Here is a 27,646-nt window from a genome sequence, read left to right on the forward strand (position 1 = left end):
TCAATGCTTGTTTCTCCAACTCACAAGGAATGCATAAGTTTTAGTGGAATTTAAAAAAATCAAGACAGGTGAAAAATCTTTATAAATGATCTGTAAATGAATTAGTTATTGCTATTTCATTAGACAAAAGCAAAATAAAAGGGAAAATAATCTAATTTATTTTTACAGAAGGAAAAATGATCTCTTTACTTTAGACCTTGAAACAGATATTCAGTAGCTGAGGCTGCTTCCCTTTCAGACCGAATACTTCTTTAAATGATGTTATAGGACAGGTTATTAGCTCATAAGGACAGAGGAACATAGAAGGTCAAAATGATGCTGTGTTGACAGTCACGTGGCATGGCATCGAAGAACACATCTGATTTGCCATTCATTATTTCTGTTCTGTGCGCTTTATCCTCAAGATTAAATGGATAATGTTAACTACCTCATGGAATCTTCGTCTGACTCGGCCCTATATAAAATGGGAGTACTCACAATGTCAATTTCACTGGTAATTACAAATAATTACATTTTAAATCTTGCAAATAATTGAAACAATGTAAATTATATCCTGTATTAGTCTAGTATGCTGGTCTCATGTTGAATCCAAATGCCAATTTATTTTAAAAAATTGCTGTCCTCATTTTTCCTCAGCAAGTTGTCAACAGCCAGACAACAATTAAAAATCAATTGTTCCACAAGTGTCCCCAAGACCCGGCTGTAAGTTTCTTACAATTTATTTGGAGATTCATATATGCAATAATTTGAGTGCATGCAAATTGTTAACTGTGAAATAATTCTACATCACTTTAATATTTTATTTAAATAATGGCATTAATAACCCACAGGGTAAAATGTTGGTCTCATAATCCACTCCTCCTGACACAGGCAAATACTTCAAATTATTTTACAATTTTTCCCTATGTTTCCCTGATATTTTAAACAATACGCTTACCTTCTAAAGCTTGATTCCCAAATCCCAATTACTAGACCACGATTTGTGACTCAGGCCACCATAGAAGAGGGGCTGCCCCCTCCTACATCACCATCTTCATCCTGTTCCCCTCTTCCCAAGCTCTCAACATAGTTACCTCCCACTCTATGTCTGGGGACGTGGCTTGCTGGCATTTTCTAGAACTTATTGATTGAACATAATAAAATCTACCATTATTGGGGCTGGCCCCGTGGCCGAGTGGTTAAGTTCGCGCGCTCCGCTGCAGGCGGCCCAGTGTTTCTTTGGTTCGAATCCTGGGTGCGGACATGGCACTGCTCATTAAACCACGCTGAGGCAGCGTCCCACATGCCACAACTAGAAGGACCCACAACAAAGAATATACAACTATGTACTGGGGGGCTTTGGGGAGAAAAAGTAAAAAATAAAATCTTTAAAAAAAAAATCTACCATTATTACAAATCCTGATACTATGTTCTTGGCTGTTACTGCATGTTTCTTCTGATTACATTACTATTATGTCTCTCAAGAACAGTTTAGGATTTTATCTTTATAGGTGATATTGAGAACTGTCAGGAAATTGTTTTCAAGAAAATATTTAGAATTTACCAAAAGATCCTTTAATACGTTATTTCTCATCTACATTTCTGTGTTCTTTGTCAGCTATTTGAATATTGTAGCTTATATAGAATAGTTCTAAGAAAACGTTTTTTCACGATATTTACTCTGTAATTGTCTCATATGCACTTTTAGGAATGCCTATATGTTGGGTCAACTTACATCAGTTACCTAATTCTATCTTTTCTGAATCTCAAACTTTTGTTTGATTGTTGTTTTCTTTCTGGTCCATTTTCTCCAATTTATCTTTTTAAGCTTTCATTTAATCTATTATATTAATTACTATATTCCTAATTTCCAGAAGTCCTTTATTCTTATCTGGCACTTTCTTTTTATTTATTTATTTTTTTGAGGAAGATTAGCCTTGAACTAACATCTGCCTTCTTTTTGCTGAGGAAGACTGGCCCTGAGCTAACATCAGTGCCCATCTCTACTTTATATGTGGGATGCCTGCCACAGCATGGCCTGACAAGCAATGAGCAGGTCCACAATAGGGATCCAAACTGGTGAACCCCAGGCCACCAAAGCGGAATGTGGTGGTTTCTTTTATATTACACATGGTATTTGTACTGAGGTTTTAACAACTTCTCATATTTCTCTGAATTTTTTTTTTTTTTGACAAAGATTAGCCCTGAGCTAACTGCTGCCAATCCTCCTCTTTTTGCTGGGGAAGACTGGCCCTGAGCTAACATCCATGCCCATCTTTCTCTACTTTATACGTGGGACGCCTATCACAGCATGGCATGCCAAATGGTGCCATGTCCGGACCCAGCATCTGAACCGGCAAACCCCGGGCCACGGAGAAGCGGAAAATGCAAACTTAACTGCTGTGCCACTGGGCCGGCCCTTGGATATAATTTTTTAATAAAGTTTTCTTGTACTTTTCCCAATCATTTTTAACTCAGTGTGTGTGGTGTATGTATGCGTGTGTATGTACGTCCCTCTTTCATTTGAGACTTCTCCAAAAGTCTGATGACCATTCGTCTTAGAGCAATATTACAAGACTGAAATGCTTCAAGCCTCTTTGGGCATAACACGCTAAGCTTGCTCGCTGACGGTGCTCCCTCTTCGGGAGATTCCCCTACTCAGCCCCACTAAGGAGGTTCTCAGGATGTCGTTTCCCTTCTCCATTTAAGTGACTCACTGCTTCTCAAAATTCCTCTTTTATCCCTGATTCCCCTCTTTGATCTCTTCCCCACTTTCTTTAAATTATAACATTAATTAACATTAATTAATTATAACATTAATTTTTTGTTACCATGTTAGTTGCGGTTTACAACAGAGAGGTGATAAATTTACGTGCTTATACACCCACAATTAGCTAGAAATGGAAAGAGTTTTAAACAAGTGAAAACAAAAAGAAAAAAAAGAATGAGTAAGAAAGTGTGCCATGATAATGTTGTTTCTTGAAGCTGACAAGCAGATGCACAGAATAAATGTCTTCTTTCGGGAGAGCTTCTCTGGGCAGTCATGGAAACCACAATGAAATCACTGTATACATTCTCAGGAAAAGGATTACCTTTAACTAAAGCATTGGGAAGTTGGGTGAGGAGGCACTGGAGAGTGACTTTGCATAAATGGGACTTGGCAATAAGAATTCATCGCAGATTGCTGAAAAGAGGAAGGATGTAATTATACTTGACATCTAAAAAGCTTGATTTGGCAAGTTTTTTGAGGACACCTCAGAAAGGGGATATAGATCTGTAATATGAGCTGATGGGCTTCTGCAGTTTCAGAGGTATTAGGGCTTAAATATAGAAGAACAAATCATCCCAAAAGAGTCATGAAAATGTGTTCAAACGTGAGTCTATAATTTATGCATTTATGTTGACTTTCTGTGCATACATTTCAGGTATAAGGCCTGACTTTGATGATACGTGAAATTATGTACGGAAATAAAATATTTATATCCTAACAAAGTCATTAGAGATGTATATTATTCTTACAAATTCACAGATTTCTAGAAAATATTTTGGCCATAGACGCCTCATCAAAATTTTATCTATGAGGCAAAAACTGGGATTTTTTTCAGAACAGGTAATTTTATTCTTCATTTAAGAGTTGTAATGTCTAATGAATAATCACAGTGTGACTAAAATAATGGATTAAAAATCGCTTATTGCGCTATACTAACGATGTGTCTGTCTTTAGGAAAAACTAAATGAGTGCCCCATGGAAAATTCCAATCAGACGTCCACTGATTTCATCTTATTGGGGTTGTTTCCATCATCAAGAGTTGGCCTGCTCCTCTTCATTCTCATTGTTCTCATTTTCCTAATGGCTCTGTTTGGCAACCTGTCCATGATCCTCCTCATCCTCCTGGACACCCATCTCCACACTCCCATGTATTTCCTACTCAGTCAGCTCTCCCTCATGGACCTGAACTACATCTCCACCATTGTCCCCAAAATGGCTTCCAACTTTTTGCTCGGAAACAAGTCTATCTCCTTCATTGGGTGTGGGCTTCTTCTTCTTGACGTTAGCAGGGGCAAAAGACTTACTATTGGCCTCTATGGCCTATGACCGTTACGTAGCTATCTGCTTTCCTCTCCACTATCCCATCCATATGAGCAAAAGAGCGTGCGTGCTCATGATAGCAGGATCTTGGGTAATGGGTTCTATCAACTCCTGTGCCCACACTGCGTATGCCCTCCATATCCCTTACTGCCATTCCAGGGTAATCGATCACTTCTGTGATGTCCCAGCCATGCTGATTCTGGCCTGCATAGACACCCGGGTCTATGAGTACACAGTGTTTGTGAGCACCACCCTCTTCCTCATGTTGCCTTTCATTGGCATTGCATACTCCTATGGCCGGGTTCTCCTTGCTGTCCACCGCATGCACTCAGCAGAAGGGAGGAAGAAGGCCTATTCGACCTGTAGCACCCACCTCACTGTGGTCACTTTCTACTCTGCACCTTTTGCTTACACTTATCTATGCCCGAGGTCACTCCGATCTCCCAACAGAGGACAAATTTCTGGCTGTCTTCTACACCATCCTGACTCCGATGCTCAACCCTATTATCTACAGCCTGAGAAACAAGGAGGTGATGGGGGCTCTGAGAAGAATGAATCATAGAATCCTTTCTGTGAAAATGTAACCAACTATCTAACAGTCCCCAAGCCTCAGTTACACATCAATTCATCTATGTCCCTTCATGAAAAAAAAATAATATTCCATGATTAGAGTGAAGGAACTAAAATTAATCTAGTAGATTTAAAAAGTGGAGGGTTCACATAATAATTGTATATTGTAGGGCAATATATTTTTTTTTCTTCGTGATCCTTTTTTCCATCAGTATAAAGGGAATGTACTTTCCACTAACTCAGGGGCAAAAAGTTTTTGTTAACACATATAAATGAAAATGAAAAATGCATAAACTGATTATACCATTCAGCATACCAGTTCTATAATACTTTTTTATCTCCCAATAAGTGGTTAGGATGGACCTAATCTAATTGGAAACAAAATAATAACTTTTTATTTGTATAATAATTTACACTCTTTTCAAGCTTTATTGAGGCATAATTGACAAATAAATTTGTATATTTTTAAGATGCATGGTGTGATGATTTGATATAATAATGCATTTTGAAATCATCACCACAATTAAGCTAATTAACATACCCATCATCTCACATGGTTGCTTTTTTTTGGTAAAAACAGGTAAGACCAACTTTCTTAGCAAAGTTTAAGTATATAATACAATTCTCTTAACTATAGCCTCCCTATTGTACATTAGACCTCCTGCATATGCAAAATTTTGTAACTTTTTACTAAAATTTTCCCATTTTCCCCCTCCCCCAGCTCCTGGGAAACGCCATTCTACACTCTGCTTCTAAGAGTCTCACTTTTTTGTATTCCATATATAAATGAGATCATGCAGTAATTGTCTTTCTGTGTCTGGCTAATATCACTTAGCATAACGTCCTCCAGGTTTATCCATGTTGTCAGTGACACGATTTCCTTCTTTTCTAAGGCTGGATAACATTCCATTGTGTGTATATTTACCACGTTTTCTTCTACAGTCATCCATCAATGGAAACTTAGGTTGTTTTCATGCCTTGACTATTTGGCTGCTGTATATAATGCTGCAATGAATGTGGGAGTGCAGATACCTCTGTGAAATAGTGATTTTATTTTCTTTGCACATATACCCAGAAGTGAGATTGCTGTATCGTATGGTAGTTCTATTTTTAATTTTTAGAGGAAACTCCATGCTGTTTTACATAATGATTACAACAATTTATGTTTCATCAACAGTGGGAGAGATTTGAAGAGGTTATATGAATTTGGATATGTTTATACTCATGTTAATTAAGCATTTAGTGTTTACTAGAGTACTAACTTATCAACAGCTTGACTTATAGAATGGCAATTGCTTATAAGTTGCTACTCTCCAAATTTAAATTAAGTGGATTTGTCTCATCACAGGGAACTGAATTATAAAGTTGTAATAATGTGGGAAAAGATAATAGTTGCTTGCTGATGAAAGATTTACTTCATCTCGCTTAACTATATGACACTAAAATTTGGAGAAATTTGAAAATTATTATTAAGGACAAAAATATGACATAAAAGACAATTACTGCTTAAGATCAGTGACCAAATACTTACTAAGCATTTCATACATTGTAGGGGACACAAAGACATGTTTCACACAAAATGGTGAGCCAATATGACAGTTGCAAGCTGACATGAATGTTTTGTTCTTTCGTTGCAATCAATCAATCAATCAACATTTTCACAGTGTTTTCTAATTGAACATTTTTAGGATCTCTCTTCTTCAATCCCTGTAATCACTTTCTTACTTCAGGTCCTTATCTTCTCTTTACTAGAGTATTTTCCAGCAAGATTTTCCAATTGAATTAAATGAGATTTGGAATATATTACTATCAGCTAAGGTTCTTAACTGGAAATAAATAATAAATTCTATCCAGTTTAAACTGATAACATACTAAAAATGATCGAAGGAACTATAGAATCTCCAGAAATGGAGGTGAGTCATGTCTGAAGACTGTGCAAACATAAGGAATGTTCTATATCAGCCTGAGAATGGACCCTGTGATGATACCACTGTTGCCCCTTTTGGATGCCATTTCCAGCCTCAGAACCACGTGATGGGCTCTTCCAGAAACCTCGTGAATTTGTTCCTCCTGCAGCCATGTTCCCTTAGAGGTTGTGCACTTGCCCTGGTTTTTTGAGTGACTCACTCCCAAATTAAAGCCTGCAAATAGAGGACCTAATGCAAATTGTGGGCATTATGTCTTGGCCACAGCTGTAAGTCAGGCAGGGAATTGAACATTTTGGTTCTATCACAGATATTGAAGTGTTTGCTCCGTTATGCATGTCGAAAGAGAGTTCAGATAAAAAATAATGATAAATGAATTCTATACTTTAAGCCTAACCAGGAATTCTACAGCGCCTCATTTATCTATTTACATGAGTCATTGTGAGTGAGATATATATAAGAATATCTGAAAAGTTTGTTTTAGGTACAGTATCTGGGGAAATAGACATAAGAGATGGAAAAAGTAGAAACCATTTGGCTTTCATTCCCCAATTAGGCCACAAAGACTTCCTATGACCCTATTTGGATAGACACAAGTGAGAGGAAGCAGAGAGAGAGAGAGCCTACCATGAGGTTTGTGAAAGTATTGCACAAGCGCTGGTGCCTCCACGGCTTGGTGATTTAATGTGACCCTGAGCTGTGTAGAAAGGTCATCTCTACAATTCATTAATGGACTTAAAGTAGTGGCAACAATGCAGAAATGTTTCTCACTCTCTTTGGCATCTCAAGGTCCTGCGTCTTTCACATGTTCTGGAATGGCGTCTTCCTCATTCCAGCTGTTCTCATTCATTTTATGAAGCTAGGAGAATCTGGAGATGACTGTGTTACTCTGCCTGTACTCTTCCAACACAAATCTTGGTTTCTTTCCTCTCTTTTTAAATCCAGACTGGCTTGAAATTGCTCTTGGAGTTACCTAACTAAAATACATATTGGTGATGTTACTTTTTTCTAGTACTGTAAGAAATTATCTCCTTCAGCTGGATCATCCCTACATCTGCAGGATCATAGAGCACAACTCCCTACCTAAAACCTTATTTGCTCTTCATGATAAATTGGCTGCAGTTCTTGAAAAGTCACATCTGTATCAGGCATACACTTGGCGGTACCTTCAGTATATAATCCACCTTCTTCATGGAAAGTTCTTTGACGGGATAATTCATATTTCTCACTGTTCTTAAAGTTTGAGATCAGGGATCATTTACATAAGACAGTTGTATCTTTCCTCTCTGCTTTCATAGATGTCAATATTCCTACTAATGAAACAAGTAACCATGAGATTGTCATCATCTTTTTTACTATCACTTCACGGACCATTAACTGTTTTTTTTTCCTCTTCTTAAAAAATCTATTATTGAAATATGATATACAAACACTTGATAGATTTTCACAGATTGAAACTGCTGCAGCTGGCAACTTAATTGGGAAGTAGACATGACTAGTACCTCACAAGCTACCCATGTGTTCCCTTTCATTATCTATCACCCCAAAAGTACTCCTTTTACAACTTCTGATAACATTCATTTTGTCATTTAAATTTTTGTGTCTGGCTTCTTTTCCTTCACCTTATGTCTGTTAAATTCATTCCAGTTATGTGTGCTTTTGAGGTTCATTAATTCACTTTGCTACTGAGTATTCCATTTGGTAACTATCCTCTATTTACTTACGCATTTTTGTTAATGGGCATATGTGAATATTGGAGGGTTTAATCATTACAAATGCTGTTGCTGTGAATGTTTTTGAACGTGTCTTTTGAAGACTATATGGAAGAATTTCAGTTGAAAGTGACCCAGGAGTGTAAGTTCTAGGTCGTTGGTCATACTTAGATTTATCTTTTCCCCCAGCTTTATTGAGGTTTAATTGACAGATAAAAATTGGATATATTTAAGATGTACACATGGTGATTTGATAAATGCATGGGTCATTAACTGTTAACCATCAATGGCTTGCTATTTTTTTCTTCGCATGCCCAGATCTTCCTTACTGAGTGTTCGTTCTACCTTCCAAATATTTGCACCTCAAAGCATGTCTTGGTTATTCTTAGCCCATTACATTTTCATATGTTATTAGAATTTGCTTGCAAAATTTTCACCAAAAAAATTTTCGATTTTGAGTGTAATTACATACAATTTGGATGATATTTTTTGGGAAAAATAAAATCTTTCCCATGTTGACTCTTGATTTATTAACAAAAGATATCTCACAACATATCAAGGCTGAAACACATCCATATCCTACTACATTTGTATGAAAATGTTTTTCTTTTAATTTTTCATGGATATTTCCCCCTAAAATTATGAAAATATTTATCACCAGAATCTTGCATTTTGGGGACATAGAATGGGGTTTCCTTTTCAAAATAAGTAAATGTTATTATTCATTTAAGACTTGTATGATGTTAAGAATAATTCAACTAAACTGGATACAGAAATTTAAAAAAAATTAAAAAGCTCAGGATTTCATTTAAGTTCTATACTCTTTTTTCTCAATTTAGAATAAACCAAATGCCATGACCCCACACCATGCTTGGTTTGGTGGTGTCCCCTGGTGAGGTATGCAGCTCTCAATCCCAACCTCTTTCCACTGCACTCTTGGAGACTATAAGGGTATTTCAGAAGCACTGTGTTACCTGGGTTTGCTAGGGCATGTAGCCGCTCACTCGGTACTTCTGTTACTGAACAGAGCACAACTTCTATCTCCTTACTCATTATTGGTCTGTTAAGACCTATTTCTTTATGATTCTATCCTTGACAGGTTTATATTTCTAAGGAATTTATTAATTTCTTCTATGTTGCCCAATTTGTTGACATAGAACTTTTCATAGTAGTTTCTTATGGTCTTTTCTATTTCTGTGGTAAAATTTGTAATGTACCCTCTTAATTTATAATTTATTTATTCGTGTCCTCTCTTTTTTTCTTTATTAATCTAGCTAAATTTTTGTCATTCTTGTTTATTATTTCAAAAAACCTATTCTTAATTTTCTTCATATTTTTGATTGTCTGTTTTCTATTTTGTTAATTTCTGCTCTAATCTTTGTTATTTCTTTCCTTTTGCTAACTTTGAGCTTAGTTTGTTCTTCTCTTTCTAGTTCCTTGAGGTGTAATGTTAGGTTGTTTATTTGAGGATTTTTTTTTTTTATGTTGTTGTAAGTTTTAAACTTTCCTTTTGCTACAGCTTTTGCTGCAACCCACACATTTTGGTATGTTGTGTTTCCGTTTTTGTTTTTCTCAAGATATATTTTTAATTTCAATTTTATTTCTAAGTAAAGAAATAAAGCATAGAAAGAAGAACCAAATAAAAATTTTAGAACTGAAAAAATATAACACCAATATTTAAAAAAATAAATATTGGAAGGGCTAAGTAGTAAAATGGAAAGGATAAAGGAAAGAACCAGTGAAAATGAAGATAGAACAATAGAGATTGCCCAACCTAAAAAAGAGAAGAAAATAAACTTAAAACAAATGAATATGGACTCAAGAACCTCCAGTACAATAACAAAAGATCTAATATTAATGTTATTAGTGTCTTCCTCAAAACAGGGTACAAATAGAAAAGGCTGAAACAGTAAAATAGTAATCAAAGAAAGAATGGCTGAGAATTTCTCAAATTTGGTAAAAAAACACAACTAAAGATTCAATAAGCTGAGGAATCACCAAACAGGAAAAGCCCAGAGAAATCCACAGTACAACACATCATAATCAAATTTCTGAAAACTAAAGACAAAGAAAAAATTTTGAAGAAAGTAAAAACAAAAAAGACACTATATAGAGAGAAAAAAATCAAATCACAGTGAATTTCTTACTATAAACTATGGAAATCAGAAGGAAGTAGCACAACTTTGTCTAGTGTAGCACAACTTTGTCTAGTGTAGGTAGAAAAGAATTCTCAATCTAGAATTTTATATTCAGAGAACACATTCTTAAACAATAAAGGGGAAATAAAGACATTCTTGAATTAAGAAAAAAACTAAGAGAATGTATCACCAGCTGGCTTACCTAAACAAATAACTAAAGATAGTTCTTAAAACAGAAAGAAAGCAACAAAAGAGGGAAACTTGAAATATGAGGGGAAAAGATTTCTTGTTTTCTAAATTATATTTAACAGTTGAAAAGAAATTATAACATATCTGATGCAGTTCTCAAAGTATATAGAGGACGTACTTAAGACACATTATAAACAAGAACAGCCAAAGAAACTTAAAGGGAGGTATATTTTCTACACTTTACTCAAACTTATAAATGTTAACATGTAGACAATGATAAGTTTTGTTTGTCTAATGTAATGCCTAGAGAAACCACTAAACATCCATAAAACAAGATACACCCAAACACGCTACAGATAATTTAAAGTGGAATTCAAAAATAAGTTCATTTAACCTACAGGAAAGCAGAAAAAAACAGAGGCAACAAACAAAAATGGCAGACATATGCCCCAATTTATCAATACTTGCATTGAAGTTAATAGTTTAAACACAACAATTAAATCACACAGCCTGTTAGAGTGGATTTGAAAAGAAAAAGTAACCCAACTATATACATCTACAATAAACTCAATTCAAAAATGATGATATACAGAGGTTGAAAGTGTAATTATCTGAAAAATATACACAATGCAATATTAATAAAAAATTGAGTGGCTATATTAATATCAGATAAAGTAGACTTTGGGGCAAAAATAATTTTACTAGATACAGAGAGGAGTGTTACATAATAATAAAAGGTGCAATGCACCAAGAAAGCATCACAGCCTTACATGTGTGCACACTGAACAACAGAGCGACAAATAAGCAGGGCAAGAACCCCTGAAACTGAAAGAAGGTTACAGCCCTCGTGAATTTAGACACAAAAGTTCCTACCAAAATATTAGCAAATAGAGTTCGGTGAAATACACAAATAATTATACCCCATAACCCTTATTTAAGCATGCGAAGCTGGTTCATATTTGAAAGTCAGATAATGTTATCTATCATTTTCAAAAGCTAAAATGAAAAAAAAGCTTTACATGTTCACATCATGTTATGCAGAAAAGGGATTTGACAAAGTTTAACACCTATTCATAATAAAAGACTTCTGAAAAGTAGAAGCTAAGAGGAATGTCCTAAAATTTGACCAAACAATATTTATAAAAACTTAAAACTGATATAATATTTGTATCTATCTTGCTTTACCCCAAGACAGAATGTTTTCTCCCTAGGAATGAGAACAAGGCAAGGAGTCTGTTCTCATAATTCTTATTCCCCACAGTTCTAGAGTTTTTCCAGTACAAAAGGCAAAATAAATAAATAAATAAATAAAAGGGATATAGATCAGAAAAGAAATAACATTGTCCCCATTTGCAGATAGCATGATGGTCTCTATAAAGTTCCACCAGTCTGAAAGAATGCTCCAAGTACTAATTAGTGAGTCCAGGAAGGTCACATAGTTCAACATATAAAAAAATTGTATTATCTATATACTAGATAGGAACACATGAAAACTGAAATAAAAATTTTAGTAGGAATTCTGGGAAGATGGCCATGTAGGAGGATTCTGAACTCACCTCATCCCATGGACACAACAAATCTACCACTACCTGTGGAGCAATTTCTTCTAAGACAGCTGTGGAAAATGGATAAAAATAACCCCCACCATGAGGGACGACACTGACAGGGTTGGAAGAGGCAGACATATACTTCTGTTGAGGAAAAAACTACATCTAGCCATGGCACTTCTTGGCTGGGAGCAATCTTGAAGGTACAAAGCTTTTCCTGGATGAGCGGGGATTTGCGTGGGTGATCCATGCCACAATGTGCATCCCAGCCTTAGATGCAGGACAACTGAGATAAGACCTCACAATACTTGGTGTTGTTGACATTGGAAACCGACAGGGAATGCCACTAGAAAAACTATCAAACTGTTTTCATAGTGGCTGCACCAGTTTTCATTCCCACTAGCAGTGTATGAGGGTTCCCTTTTCTCCACACCCTCTCCAAGACTTGTTATTTCTTGTCATTAATTATAGCCATTCTGATGGGTGTGAGGCAATATCTCATTGCGGTTTTGATTTGCACTTTCCTAATAATTAGTGATGTTGAACATCTTTTCATGTGCCTGTTAGCCACCAGTCTATCTTCTTTGGAAAAATGTCTTCAGATCCTCTGCCCATTTTTTGATTGGGTTGTTCATTTTTTGTTGTTGAGTTGTATGAGTTCTTTATGTATTTTGGAAATTAATCCCTAGTTGGACACATGATTCACAAATATTTTCTCCCAGTTTGTGGATCATCTTTTAATTTTGTTGACCGTTTCCTTTGCTGTGCAGAGGACTTTTAGTTTGATGTACTCCCGTTTGTTCATTTTTTTCTTTTGTTTTCCTTGTCTAAGTAGACATTATTTGAAAAGATGCTTCTAAGATGAATGTTAAAGAGTGTACTCCCTATATCTTCTAGGAGTTTCATGGTTTCAGGTCTTACATGCTAGTCCTTAATCAATCAAATCTTTTAATCCTTTGTGAGTTAATTTTTGTGTATGATGTGAGATAATGGTCTAATTTCATTCTTTTTCACATGGCTGTCCAGTTTCCCCAATGTCATTTACTGAAGAGGCTTTCCTTTCTCCATTGTATGTTCTTGGCTCCTTTGTCAAAGATTAGCTGTCCATAGATAATGTGGTTTCAGTTCTGGGCTCTCAATTCTGTTCCATTGATCTGTGTGCCTGTTTTTCTGCTGGTATCATGCTGTTTTGATTACTATAGCTTTGTAATATATTTTGAATTTAGGGATTGTGATGCCTCCAGCTTTGTTCTTTTTTCTCGGGATTGCACTGGCTATTTGGAGTCTTTTTTTCCTTACAAATTTTTTGATTTTATTTCCATGAAAAATGTTATTGGGATTCTGATTGGGATTGTATTGAATCTGTTGATTGCTTTAGGTAATATGAATATTTTAGCTACATTTATTCTTCCAATCCTTGAACATGGAATGTCTTTCTATTTCTTTATGTCTTTTTCAATTTCTTTCAATAATGTCTTAGAGTTTTAGTGTATAGATCTTCCACTTCCTTGGTTAAATTTATCCCTAGGTACTTATTCTTTTTGTTGTTACTGTAAACAGCTTTGTATTCTTGATTTCTCTTTCTGCTAGTTTGTTTTTAGTGTTTAGAAATGGCATTGATTTTAGTATGTTTATTTTTTACCCTGCCACTGTACTGCAGTTGTTTATTATTTCTAATATTATTTCTAATATTCTAATTGGTGGATTCTTTAGGATTTTCTATATATAGAATCACGTCATCCACAAATAATGATAGTTTTACTTCTTCCTTTACAATTTGGATCCCTTTTATTTCTTTTTCTTGTCTAGCTTCCCTGGCTAAAAATTCCAGTACTATCTTGAAAATGAATGGTGAGAGTGAGAATATTTGTCTTGTTCCCATTCTCAGAGGAAGAGCTTTCAGGTTTTTACCATTGCATATGATGTTAGCTGTGTGTTTGTTAATAGGGGCTTTATTACATTGAGGTAGTGTCTGTCTATACCCATTTTATTCAGAGTTTTTATCATAAACGGATGTTGGATCTTGTCAAATGCTTTCTCTGCATCTTTTGAGATGATCATGTGATTTTTATTCTTCATTTTGTTAATATAGTTGTATTACATTGATCAGTTTGTGGAGATTGTACCATCCCTACATCCCTGGAGTAAATCCCACTCAATCATCGTGTATGATCCTTTTAATGTATTGTTTTATTTGATTTGCTAATATCGTGTTGAGGATTTTTGCATCTATGTTGATCAGTGATATTGGCCTGTAATTTTCACTTTTTGTACTATCCTTGTCATTTTTGGTATCAGAGTAACATTGACCTCAGAATGAGTTAGGAAGCATTCCCATCTCTTGAATTTTGGGGAAGATTTTGTGAAGGACAGCTATTAAATCTTCTTGAGTGTTTGGTAGAATTCCCCAGAGAAGCTGTCTGCTCCTGGACTTTTGTTTTATGGGAGGTTTTTTTATTACTGTTTCCATCTACTTGTGATTGGTCTATTCAGATTTTCTATTTCTTCTTGATTTAGTTTTGTTAGGTTGTATGATTCTAAGAATTTTCTGACTCCAACTTGGAGTTTTTAATAATACCAAATTAATCCAAAATTCCAATTATAATCAGAATTGACAATTATTTAATTTGAATCTTTTTATGTAACATTGTAATGAGGTACTAGAGTGCAGTAAAACAAAATAAATATGGTGTATAATATTTTAAAATTTAAAAAATCCTTTAGTTATTTGAAGATGATATGATTATCTACATAAAGAATAGAATAAAATCTATAGGAAATCTTTTAAAACATGACAAAAATCATCCTGCAAATGTAAAATCAATATTATCACTTATCACTCAAAGCCACTTGTCAGTTTATGAACAGACAGATAACAGAAGAATAAGCTTAAAAAACAATATGCATTTAAAACTATTTCACTTTACTAATAACAGGATATGTGCATATTATTATAACCTTCAGAGACCTAGAGACATGCATAAGAATGTACATGAAATATGTTGCTGTATTGTCTGTGGGAACAGCCCAAATTTCCATTCACATAGGAATTGGTAAACACATCATGGTAGAAAAAATAAAATATAATTCCACAACTCAAATAAATGAACCACAACTACATATCTCCACATGTCTCTACAGCATTCAAAATTATTGTGTATAAGTGCCAGCTTCATAATAATATGCATGATATATCATATGTTTTAAATATTAGTGTTTCAAGCAACAATAAGTAACTTTTGTGGATTTTTACATTTTTATCCAAAAATTGAACCATGCATTTGTTTCCTCTATCATGGTTAGTGAAGGAAACTAAACAAGAGGGGTTTTAGTAAAGGAATTCGGTGCTGGGCACTTAGGGACTGACTACCTCCACTCAACACACTCTGCTCCAGCATAATTCAGCAATAATCCATGTGGGTACATTCCCTACAAGAAGGAGGAGAATGGATTCTGGAAGGCTCTTGCAGAAATTGTGGAGGGTGCTACTTCTAAAATGTTGACTAGTGGTGAGAACTGTCAAATAGAGACAGAAGTGACCTCCGGTCCACTCTACATCTCTACTCACTGGAGCAGACATCAGACTGGCCAAACAGGTGACACTTATAGAGGATCAAGGAAGCAAGGTAGTCTAGGGAATAATTTTTGTTGGATTTCAACTAGAAGAATGGTGAAATGGAGTTTGAGTAAGAAAATCCATAATATTCATCATAAAAGGGGATTGACTAATACTGACTTTACGCTACTTGTTACTGCTATAGCAATAGAAGGCGTGAACAAAAGATGATATTAGGAAAGGCACAAAAGGGCCTCATTTCTATCTGTATTTTATATATATTTTAAAAGGTATCAGACAAATATAAAATTTTAAGTAAGATTAACCTAGATCCTAGGTTTCTAAATGTGTGTTATATTATCCATACTCTTATCTTCATGTTTGAAAAATTTCAAGGTGTATTAATTATCTGTTATTTTTATTAAAGTATTCTGAATTTGAAACATATACTTTTTGTCTATTGATAAGATTGATAAGATGCTCTAAAGTTGAGGATACTTATCTAGTTGGATCCTTGGTAGTCTTAAAGACTACCCCAAAGAAATCTTTCGTCATGGATACATAATGACTCATTATAAAGTGAGATGATAAAATATGTTCCAGCAGCATATTTCTAGGAGACAGATTTTTACCATATTTTCCTTGTATATATACAGACTGATTACAATAAATTATGTAGTGATTATATTTTGGAGTGAAAATCTACCTTTACTTGATACTAATAAATTATTCTAATTTCTTTTTCATTTGCAGGTTTGAATTACCCCACTTTGGCTTCATGCCTTTATATTTGGACAACAGGAGACAGTGTCTTATTCATAAAAGCTTGTCATATATGTGGTAACTATTGCACCCAACACAGGCTGACTACACTTAACAGGTTTGGTGCGAAGTTCAGAGAGAGGACACAACTGCTATGGTGCTCAATTCTCTGCCAGGTGTTACCACGGCAACTGCACAACTTTATCGCCTTTCAGTTTGCTAATAAAGGGTCATTACTCATCCCTGAGAATTTCCTTAAATTCCTCTAATAGATTAAGGATCCAATTAACCAGATTCTAAGTGGGAAAGATAAAGTTTTAACTCTTGCTAATTAGAAGTCTTTTTAACAAGGCTCTGTGGGCTCTTAACTTTACCAACTTATTAAAGTTACTCACCACAGTCCCAGATGACTCATTTAATGAGACCCTGAAGACTGCTTTTCCAATTAAGGTCTTTCCTTCCATGCTGGGAGCACATAGTTTCTGTATTAGTGTCTTGTTATCTCCATTAGTGAAAATCCCATCCCCAATTGATTTAAAAGAAAAAAGTGAATCAAAGATTCTTAGAATTTATCTAGACTTCCAGGCAGTTGGAAGTGCCCTTCAACTTCTGTTTATCAATTTTACAAAAGATCTACTGAGTAATAGATGACTTCGCAATGTCAAGACATTTTAGAACACATATAAATAAAAGTATACATATGTCAGTGATTTTGTAGTAGGTCCAACAAACCCAGTAGTGATTAGGAAGGATTGTGTGGCAACCTCCAAAGCTAGAAGGTTGGGGAGATGCTGTTATTTCCAGTATTTCTTTTTTTCTTAATAATTTAATATGTGAGCATTTAAAGAAACTAAACAAGAACCTCTTAGACAATTTTTTAGCCAATCATTTCATTTAGTTGCACTACATTTCTTAAGAAGGAAAAGGACGAAGGCTATCAGACCATTTTATTTCTGAGGTCCTTTTCATCTCTTAAAGGCTGTGGTATATTATTGATATATTCACTTTCAATGGTAGGGAGGCGTCGGAGTGCTAAGGCTCTGTGGCTTTAAGACATGAGGATACTGATGCAAGGACACAGAACCTCAACTTCCCTCTTGGATTCCCTGTAGCCACTCACACAGATGGTCTTTCTGAGAGAAGTATGCACAGTGTTCAACCCCAGGCAAAAAGATTCTTTTTAAATCCCACGATTTTTGGGGTTTGTCTTTCTCCAAATCCCAATTTAGTTGCTTAAAGCTCTGAACCTGACCGCAAAGCTTCTCTAGTCATCCTGTGTTCCCTCTATTTCCCTTCTGCCCAGATTCACAGGCAAGCTCAGCATCTCATGGATTCCACTCTGAGAGTGAGGAAATGTGGCCCCAGGAAGGCACACACTGGGAGAAAGTAGGGGAAAGCCTCTCCATAAAGACTGAGACTAGAGATATCTTGTTTGTTTTGACACTTGGATTTCAAACATTAGATTAGTCATTATATCAGTTTATCATGTCACAGCTGTATAGTTTCTCCTCATAATAAGACACAAAATGTGAGGGAACATCCCATGAAAGTACATCCATCAGACCCTGTTTTATGACATGAGGTGAAGTGAAATGTGTTTCTGCCTGTGGTCGTGCGTTGGCCCTAAATGTCTGTCTGCCTCACGTGTTTTCAGGTAGGACATTTCCCAAAGGAAAATGCTCTGGTCTATCTTCTGTAATGATCATTCTCATCACCTGGAAGTAGAATCTAAAAAAGGTACAGATGGAATTGCAAGGATTTACCTGCTTCCCCTGACACGTCTAAAGATCTGTCTTCTAGATTCATGACCCAACTTATTTCTTTAACTGAGTGAAGCTAAGCGTTTTTTGTTGTTGAAAAGGGAGAACCAGAGGAGAACTGAGTTCTAAGCTATGCTGAAGACCAGTATTTCCCTGAATTGTGCTGTAGTTCTTATAAACACTGTCCATTTACATGTAGGACCACAAATAGCCACATTTTCAGGCTTCTTTCTTTGTAGCAAGAATTGGTAATATCTTGCTCCCTTCTTTTGAGTACATAGCACCCTCTCTGCAGAGTATTTCTGAGTAATAAAACATCATGGCCAGAGAGCAAGGTACGGAAGAGCTGTCTTTTTCCAGATTGGGGTTATTAAGAACAGTGATGCCAGGAAAATTCTCATATATTTTTCCTGGAGTCCATGTGCACAAAATTTTTTTGGGTTATAACCAGAAGAGGAGTTTTTAGCTCAGGTTGTTCATGAATTTAATTTTCCAACATTATACTGAGTAGACTTTCAAAATAGGTAATACGAATTTACACATACCCCATCCATTATGAGATTTTGTTGATTCCTAGATAACTCATGATACTGTGAGCCTGTTAAAAAACTTTTTTACACTTGCCGTGTTTGGTGGTATCTCATTGTGAATTTAATTTTTATTTCTCTGATTTCTGAGGTCAAACAGCTTTTCATCTATTTACTTAACATTTCCGTTGCCTCTTTGAGAAATGCTTGCTGAAATTTTTTGCTCTTTTATCATATGGTTTGTCTGCTTCTACCTTATTTATTTACTAAAGTTACCTATATGTTCAGGAGACTTGATTTTCAGAAGGCTCAACCCAATATAATGGCACTGCACTCTGCTTGATTCCTTTCTTGGGCTTTCTTCTTTACACTGAGACAACAAAAATCACAGGACATCCTTGATGCCTGGGCATATTCAAGGCAGAAATGTGCAATCAGGAGATGAGATCCCAATGACAACTTTCTTCTCCTGTCTCCTGCCTTGGAGGACTCTCCTACATGAAATTCATTCGGATTTGCAGAAAGTGGTCTTATGAAGCCAAACCATAATTGACATCCAGTGGTGGCTGACTAGAATGCACATCCCTGTTGGTGCCCTATCCTGCCTTGCCCCACCCCTCTTCTTTTACTCCTGGACCCTAGGATGTGTCTCTCTAATTAAGTAGTAGTAGCTGAGCCTTTGCTCTGGCTTTGCTTTCTGGGGATCCTGGACAAGGAAGATTTAGGAAGAGAGCGCCTGAAAGGAGACTCTCGAGATGGCATAGGGATGCCATTGTTGATGGTGAGTGGGTGATGATCCCCATGGCACTCAGAGACACTTAGCCTGTGGCTGAACTGGATGAGACACAGCTGACACAGGAGAATGTGGCGTATGTGGTAGCTGTAACACTTGAACGGTATGATGAAAATTATAAGAATTTTGCAATAACTTGGCTCTTGTTAAAAATCATTGAATATTGAAAAAAGAAGTTGTAAAGTTCAGAGTATCCAATCGCCAATTGCAGACATTCTGAAAAAGCCAAAGGGTCACTGTGTCAGGTGTGGAGAGACTCTCATCTTGAAGCAAAAGTAAGACTATGCCAAAAATCAGGTCAAGAATTTAATTGTAAGGTTATGAAGCTTCACTGGATGCTGGATTCATAGTCCCAACTGGCTTCTTGTGCCAAAGTCAGGATCCTGATAGGATATGACTAAGACATGAGAAATGAATCAGTACCGTTGAGGGGGAGGAGCCTGTAAACCTTTGAAAAAAAGGTTGTTTTTTGTTTGTTTGTTTGTTTTTGAGGAAGATGAGCCCTGAGCTAACTGCTGCCAATCCTCCTCTTTTGGCGGAGGAAGGCTGGCCCTGAGCTAACCTCCCTCCCCATCTTCCTCTATTTCATATGTGGGACACCTACCACAGCGTGGCTCGTCCAGTGGTGCCATGTCCACACCCGGGATCTGAACCGGCGAACCCCGGGCCGCCGAAGCGGAGTGGGCACACTTAACGACCGCACCGGCCTAGTGGCTTTCATCGCATTTCTTAAATAGAATTTTTAACCCTTAGGAACCTTAATTTTTGTGAAAACTAAGAAGTCAGCAATTAGGAACTGTCCTTCCCATGAGCATTCTGTTGCTTGGCCAATTTCTAAACACTTGGCCACTTTTAGAAACACGGGATTTCATAGGTTTATCTTTTCCTTCACTTTATTTGATTTCATCTCACTTTATTTTTTGGGTGGAGAAGATTGGCCCTCACAGAGCTAACACCTGTTGCCAATCTTCCTCTTCTTTCTGCTTGAGGGAGAGCGGGCCTGAGGTAACATCTGCACCCCACTTCCTCGATCTTGTGGACGGGATGCCACCACAGCCCGGTATGAGGAGCGGTGGAGGTCCACGCCTGGGATCCAAACCCATGAAACCCGGGCCGGCTGAGCAGAGCACAGGAACCTAACCAGACGCCACCGTGCCAGCCCCCATTGTAAAATCTCTTCTGCTTTACTTTATTTATTTATTTGTGTGTCGGTTGGTTGTTGTTTTATTATTATTTTTGGCTGGGAAGATCAGCCCTGACCTAGCGTCTGCTGCCGATCTTCCACTTTCTGCATTCCACGGCGCGGCGAGACGAGCGGTGCTCGGTCCACGCCCGGGATCTGAACCCGAGAACCCCGTGCTGCCGAAGCCGAGTGCACGAGCTTAACCACTATGCCTCCGGGCCGCCGTCCCCTGTAAAATCTTTTAATGAAGCACAAGACGTGTTTATCAATAGACCCAAACTTCTTTTAGCTTCCGTATCCTCACAAACCAAAAATAGATAAACTTCTCTTTAGTCGTTCACGTCTCAGGTTCTATCTTACTCGGAAATGATCTACATCATCAAGGAAACTTTTTTTGTTTTAGGTTTGGCACCCGAGCTAACGACTGTTGCCCATCTTCTGTTTTTCGTTTTTTGCGTTTTTTTCCCCTCCTGATTTTTCTCCCCAAATCCCCCCAGTACATAGTTGTCTATTTTAGTCGTGGGTCCTTCTAGTTGTGGCATGTGGGACTCCGCCTCCACATGGCCTGATGAGCGGTGCTGTGTCCGTGCCCGGGATCTGAGCCGGCAAAACCCTGGGCCACCAAAGGGGAGCGTGTGAACTTAACTGCTCGGACACGGGGCCGCCTCCATCCGGGGACTTTTTTATCACCTAATTTCACCTCGCAAAACTTCAAAGTTTCAAGTCATCAGAGAGATTTGGGAAGTTATTTTTATTTATTTAATTAATTAATTTATTTTTCGAGGAAGATGAGCCCCGAGCTAACACCTGCTGCCAATTCTCCTCTTTTTGCCGAGGGAGAGTGGTCCCGAGCTAACATCCGTGCCCATCCTCCTCCACTTGATAGGCGGGACGCCGACCACAGCGTGGCTTGCCAAGCGGTGCCACGTCCACACCCTGGATCCCAACCAAGGAACCTCTGGCCGACAAAACGGAACGTGCAAATTTAACCGCTGTGCCACTGGGCTGGCCCATCGGGAAGTTATTTTAAGGACACAGGCCATAAAATAAAATCACCGCTACAGGTTTATTGGAGTGACATCAGCATTCGTGGTGGATTGAGTCGTCCCCTCTGTCTCTCCCCTCCAAGGGACAACCAAAGGGACATCTGTCGACCCATAAGGATTCCCTGCACGGCACAGCAGGATGCCTGAGAGATCCACGCAGCCCTACAGCGGCATGTCACATGCACACAGTCAAAATTCAATGACAGAGACAAAACGTTAAGGGCAGTGAGAGGGAAGAGAATAACCCGCCCAGGAGCAACAGTGTGAAGAACACGGAGAAGACCGGTCCTAGATGCCGGGGTCTCCGGAGCAGCGATTTCATCAGAGGCCCGCAAACGTCCACGGTCTCCGGACCTCGTTTATGGCCGACGGCGTGTGTGGGCCCTTTGAAATAGACCAGGCTGCCGTCCGGGCCACTTTGGGACATCGTGTCCAGCTGCCCCAAGCGGTGGAGCTGTCGTTCGAGTGTAAGATGGGGCCCATCCGGGGGGCAGAGAATGGGGACGGGGAAAGGGAGGCCGTGGGAAGTCACGGAGTCTGAGGTGTTCGGAGGAGACCGACTCTTCTAAAGTGGAGGCGGTAGAAGGAGAGCAGCAGGATTTTTGGATTTTTCTTCCATCTGTGAGGTATTTGGGTCCGGAGGAGAGTGGGGCGGGGGGGGGGGGGGGCGGTGAGGCTGAGGCGGGGCTGGTGTTTCCTTTCCGGGTCAGGTGAAAGAGCTCCTCCAGTGGAGGTTTTTGGACAAGGGGTCTGGTCTGGCAGGATGGGAGGCTGCGGGTCGAGCCACAGAGGAGTCTGTCGTAGCTCAGACTCGGCCCTTTGAAGAAATAGACAGAGACAGAGTTTTGCTCTGTCTGTCGCCGCAGCCGGCACCTCAGGAGCAACAACAGAAGGCTTCCCGAATGAGTGAAGGGGCAGGAGCCAGCGTGCCCCGTGCCTCTCTCAGCCCTGCGCCGGCAGGGAAGGAAGCAGGCAGGCAGGCAGGCCGGCAGGCCGCAGGGCTACTCCTGTCCTACTGCCCGGTGGTCCCTGTCCCGGCCCCGCCCCCACTCTCCCCCGACCCTCACAGCTCCCCAGCCCTCTTCTCAGCCAGAAAGGTGATGGGATGGGGGGGGGGGGCTGTCCCAGAACAAGTTTCCTCTCATCCTCCATCATCTTGCCACCCTGACGACTTGGCCTGAGATCCGGCCTAGGCTGTACCCGTGCCTGGTTTTCCTGTGGACAAGGGGGCCGGTTCACCATTTCGGAGGAAACCCCTAGCCTTCCACTGCCGAGTCGGTGGGACTCGCCAGCCGGGGAAGGGGGAGGAGGGAGGGGAGGTCAGGTCAATTCATTCAGACGGGCCTGGTGTCAGGGCTTCATTCAAGTGCAGAAAGCTCTCTCCCTTGGCCTCGGGCTTTCTTCCATTGAACGGCTTTCTTCAATTCCCCCACCCTTAGGCCGCAGTCCGCCAAGGGCCGGGAGGCAGGGAGGGAAGATGTCAGGGCAGGGTGGCTGTCTGAGAAACTCGCCTTGTCTGGGGCAGAAAGAGTGCCCCCCTCCTTTCCCTAACCCTACTAGACTGCTTGAGGATCACGGATGTGGAGGCTGACATCTTTCTTTACTTCTTCCTCGAGATATGGTGGGGGCGGGGGGGCGTGGGGAAGGGGAATGAGTCCAAGGGGGATGCCAAACAGGCGCCCTCGGTGTGTTCCAGTTCATAGGACAAACACAAGGCTTGGAGTCTCCAGGGCCCAGGGAGGCCTGGCAGGGGATGGTTTGGCTCATCCATGAGCCCTGCGTTATGGGCTCAGCAAGCAAACTCCTAACTGGCAACCCGCTGCTCTAGGCGTGTGTGGGTTTTTTTATCATTCACCTTCAAGTTCGCACAAGATGGGTCCGTGTTCCCCGCCCCGGTTTCCCATGGGAAATCCTCCGTCTCTTTCCACAGACTCACTGGGGACTTCACACAGCGCCTGCCTCCTCCCCCTTAAGAAGGAAGGAAGGAAGGAAGGGGCTGACCCCGTGGCCCAGCAGTTGAGTTCCCACGCTCCGCTTCAGCGGCCCGGGGTTTCGAAGGTTCGCATCCTGGGCACGGACACGGCACCGCTCATCAAGACATGCTGAGGTGGCGTCCCACACGGCATAACCAGAGGGACCCGCAAAGAGAATATACAACTAGGTACTGGGGTGCTTTGGGGAGAAGAAGAAGGAGGAGGAATAAAAAGAAAAGAAAAGATTGGCAATGAGCTCAGGTGCTAGTCTTTAAAAAATAAAAAAGAGGAAGGAAGATGGACAAACAGGAACGAATCCCACTGACAGCACCTCCAAATGGTGGGGGGTGGGGCTTGGGGGGGAGTGGCATCATTGGGCCAATTGTGACTCTAAGTCGTGATCCCGGGGTTGTTTTATTTTTTATTTTATTTAATTGATTTATTATTTTATTTTTGAGGAAGATGAGCCATGAGCTAACATCTGCCACCAATCCTCCTCTTTTGGCTGAGGAAGACTGGCCCTGAGCCGACATCCGTGCCCATCCTCCTCTACTTTCCAGGTGGGACATCTGCCACAGCGTGGCTCGCCAAGTGGTGCCGGGTCCGCTCCCGGGATCTGGACCGGCGAACCCCGGGCCGCCGGAGCGGAACACGCGAACTTCACCTCCGCGCCACCGGGCCGGCCCCCGGGGTTGTTTTAAAAATCCGATAAGGGGCTGGCCCCGTGGCCGAGTGGTTAAGTTCGTGCACTCCGCTGCAGGCGGCCCAGTGTTTCGTCGGTTTGAATCCTGGGCGCAGACATGGCACTGCTCATCAAACCACGCTGAGGCAGCGTCCCACATACCACAACTAGAAGGACCCACAACGAAGAACATACAACTATGTACTGGGGGGCTTTGGGGAGAAAAAGGAAAAAAAATAAAATCTTTAAAAATCCAATAAAACTTTGAGTGAAGACGACGAGGAAGATGTGAAACGTATCTCACGCCTCCGAGCTGAGCCTTCCGTTTAGGAAGGGTGACGAGGACCCTTTGTAAGCGATGTCCCTTTTTAAGCACCATTCTAAACAACAGAACAGAACCCCTTCTCCTTGACCCGGAGTGAGAAGGCTCCTGGGTGTGTCAGAGAGGGTCACGTCCTCTGCAGCACGAACGAACCACGAGAAAGACTTTCTTCCTCTCCAGGGGACTAAAAGTCGCCGGCAGCAGGCATAGGTGCTATCCTTCCGGTCCAGGAAAGGCAGGGAGAACTTCAGCCGTGAAGAGAAGGAGGTCTTCCTCGCTCCCCGTTTCGGGAGGGCCCCTTTGGCGTGGGAGTTTTGTCTCCTGATTTCAAGTCAGGAAGAAAAGGGAGAGAGAGAGTGTGTCCTTCTCGTGCCAGGTCGGTCTGAGGGGGACCTCCTCTGGTTTTCTCCCTTCCCAGGGAAGGCCATTCGCTCCTTCTAGAAAAAGCTCCCAAAGCACCACCGCCCAGGATGGTCGACCTACGCCCATTGTCCCTCCTTTCCCAATCATTTCTACAGCGACAGAGGGACAGAGGCCCCACCCCCATCCCCATCCCCACCCCCACCCCAACCCCGTCGCCTGCCTCCTTGATGGCCAAAGGAGCTGCCTCTGAGAATGGAACGGGGCTTGGAAACCTTCTAGAGGGGTGACTCTGACCTGCCTGCCTGCTGGGAAAAGCACCACGCTGTCCATCGGACTGCTCTTTTGGGCAAATGTAGGTGTGCCACGTAGTGATCGACAGCTATGGCGGGGGGCAGGGGGGCGTGGTGGTGCCCAAGATCCACGACACGTGACCGCGGCAGAGCACGACAGCCCTAAGACCTTGCGGGAGATGGGGTGGTGCGTGAATCCTTTTGGAACGAGAACAACAAGAAATGCTGACGGGGACGTGTTCTCCTGTCGAGAACACACCAACGCCTCACACGGTGTCTGACCCAGGGTGCCTCTGACTTTTGTCATCAGAGACGATCCTCTCGACCGCCTCTCACGCTTTTGGGAAAAGGAGAGAGGGACTTGGTAGCACGGGAAAAGCAATCCATCCTTCCTTCCTTTCCGTCTTCACGGCTTCTTCTCGTGGAAAACAAGGAAGCCGTCTGGAGGAACGGAACACTGACCCGGGCCAAAGCGTGGCCCAGACTGAGCCTCCAAAACCTTCTGGTAAGTGAGAGGTGCCAGACATCCAAGGCGACCTACGTTGCCATTCCACGGAGAGGAACCTGACCTGAACGCCTCCCCATCGCCCACCCCCGCGATGCTGATCCGTTCAGCCGATGAGGAGGACGGTTGTCGGGCGCCACCTGCTGCCCGGCATCCGCTTATATAGTGTTCAAGGAGGTCGACCAGGTGGCCTGGCCGGGATTGGGGGCGGGGGGGGGGGGGGGGGCCGGGGCGGCTGGGGCGGGTAGGGGGAGAGGAGAACTAGAACGGTCCAACCCTAGAGGGCGAGAGCAGATGGCAGCGGTGGTCGTGGTGGTGGTGGTGGGGCAGATCCGGGAGTGGGGCTGTTTTTTCTTTCGGAGGGAGGGGATGGAAACGGAAACCTTCTGGAAATAGCGGTGACGGATGCACCACCTTGGGGAGAGACTCCCGAAGGCCACTGGCTTGTGCCCCGTGGAAAGGATGGATTCGGTGGGATGGGAATTTTATCTCCATGTACAGCGTGTGGTAAACAACGAGGTAGGTGGGTGGGTGGCCAGACGGCCAGTCGGTAGGTCAGTCTATCTCCCTGCCTCGCCTCCACCTAGACGTCCACACACAGAGACCTACGAGGGAGGAAGGGAGGGAGAGAGACAAGACGGACAAAGGCGGAGGCCGAGGCAGCGAGTCAGTGATCGACCCTGGCCATAAGGATTCTTCGGAGGGTGTCTCTTGGTTCCCCAAATGAAGAATGTCTGTGGAGATCGAGAAAGATCACCGACCTAGGAGAACCAGAACGACTTCCTCACCCTCCAGAGAGCCGCTGGGCCCCTGCCGTCCCTGCCACCGCCACCCCTACCCCTCGCCTTTGGCAGCGACTCCAACGAAAGGCAGGCAGACGAGTGGGAGAGTCGTGTGGTGGTGTCCCCCAAGGAAGGTGGGTCCATGCCGACGAGCGGTCGTCGGCGTGTGGAAAAGCCAGAGGCGGGCTGACTAGAAGGAGGGCGTCCCTGTGGGAAGGGGCCAGGGTGTGAGGGAGAGAGGCCTATTTCTCTTCCTCTGTTGGTCCCAAGTCAGGGGCCCAAAGGAGGAAAGCTGTCCGTTCCTTTCCGACTCGGACGGTTCGGGGACCGATCCCCGCGGCGGCGCGGTCGGGGCTTTCTGGACCAGAACCCCTCTCTCCGTCGCCTTTCGACCACACACACGCTTTAGAGGCCAAGAGAAAATGGATCGGGTCTCTCTGTCTCTCTCCCTAGAAAACAAGGGCCGGGGGCCGAGCCCGTGGACGAGCGGTCAAGTACGCGCTCCCCCCCCCCGACCCCCGCTTCGACGGCCCAGGTTTTCACCGGTTCGGATCCTGGGCGCAGCCCCAGACCCAGCATCGCCCTTCAAGCCCACATAGCAGAAACCCGAAAGACCTACCACTGGAACCTACAACTATGGACGGGACGGGGGGGGGGCGGGCGGGGCGGCGGGGCGGGGGGGCGGCTTTGGGGAGAAGGAAGAAAGAAAAAATAAAAGAAACACAAGGACGGTCATCGCGATAGTTCTTTCCACTTCCATCCATATGTTAACAGGACCCAAGTTTCCCGACCTCCATTTGGATGTATGTTAACTAAATGGAGAAGCTATTCAAAGGACTCCTCTAAAGAAGTCCACGTTCTTCTTTCTAAATGATAATGAAAATCATTGTCACCACCGCTCTTCCGACCCTCCATGTCCAGACGGCCTCCCGCCCCTCCCCCATCCCCAACT

The 27,646-nt window shown here is 41.4% G+C and overlaps 1 long non-coding RNA gene and 1 pseudogene across 1 annotated transcript in view; one reads left to right on the forward strand and one right to left on the reverse strand.

Annotated features, from left to right (window-relative positions):
- The first annotated feature begins 3,724 nt into the window (after positions 1 to 3,724).
- On the forward strand, positions 3,725 to 4,653 carry LOC103541687 (olfactory receptor 2L5-like; annotated as a pseudogene).
- A 22,768-nt stretch (positions 4,654 to 27,421) lies between these two features.
- LOC139082970 (uncharacterized) overlaps positions 27,422 to 27,646 on the reverse strand; it is a 958-nt gene continuing 733 nt past the window's right edge. Inside the window, exon 2 of the long non-coding RNA XR_011539379.1 lies at positions 27,422 to 27,560. This is a non-coding gene — a long non-coding RNA (uncharacterized lncRNA). The remainder of the gene's footprint in view (positions 27,561 to 27,646) is intronic.

This window comes from Equus przewalskii, chromosome 1, assembly GCF_037783145.1.
Source record: "Equus przewalskii isolate Varuska chromosome 1, EquPr2, whole genome shotgun sequence".
NCBI classification, from domain to species: Eukaryota; Metazoa; Chordata; class Mammalia; order Perissodactyla; family Equidae; genus Equus; species Equus przewalskii.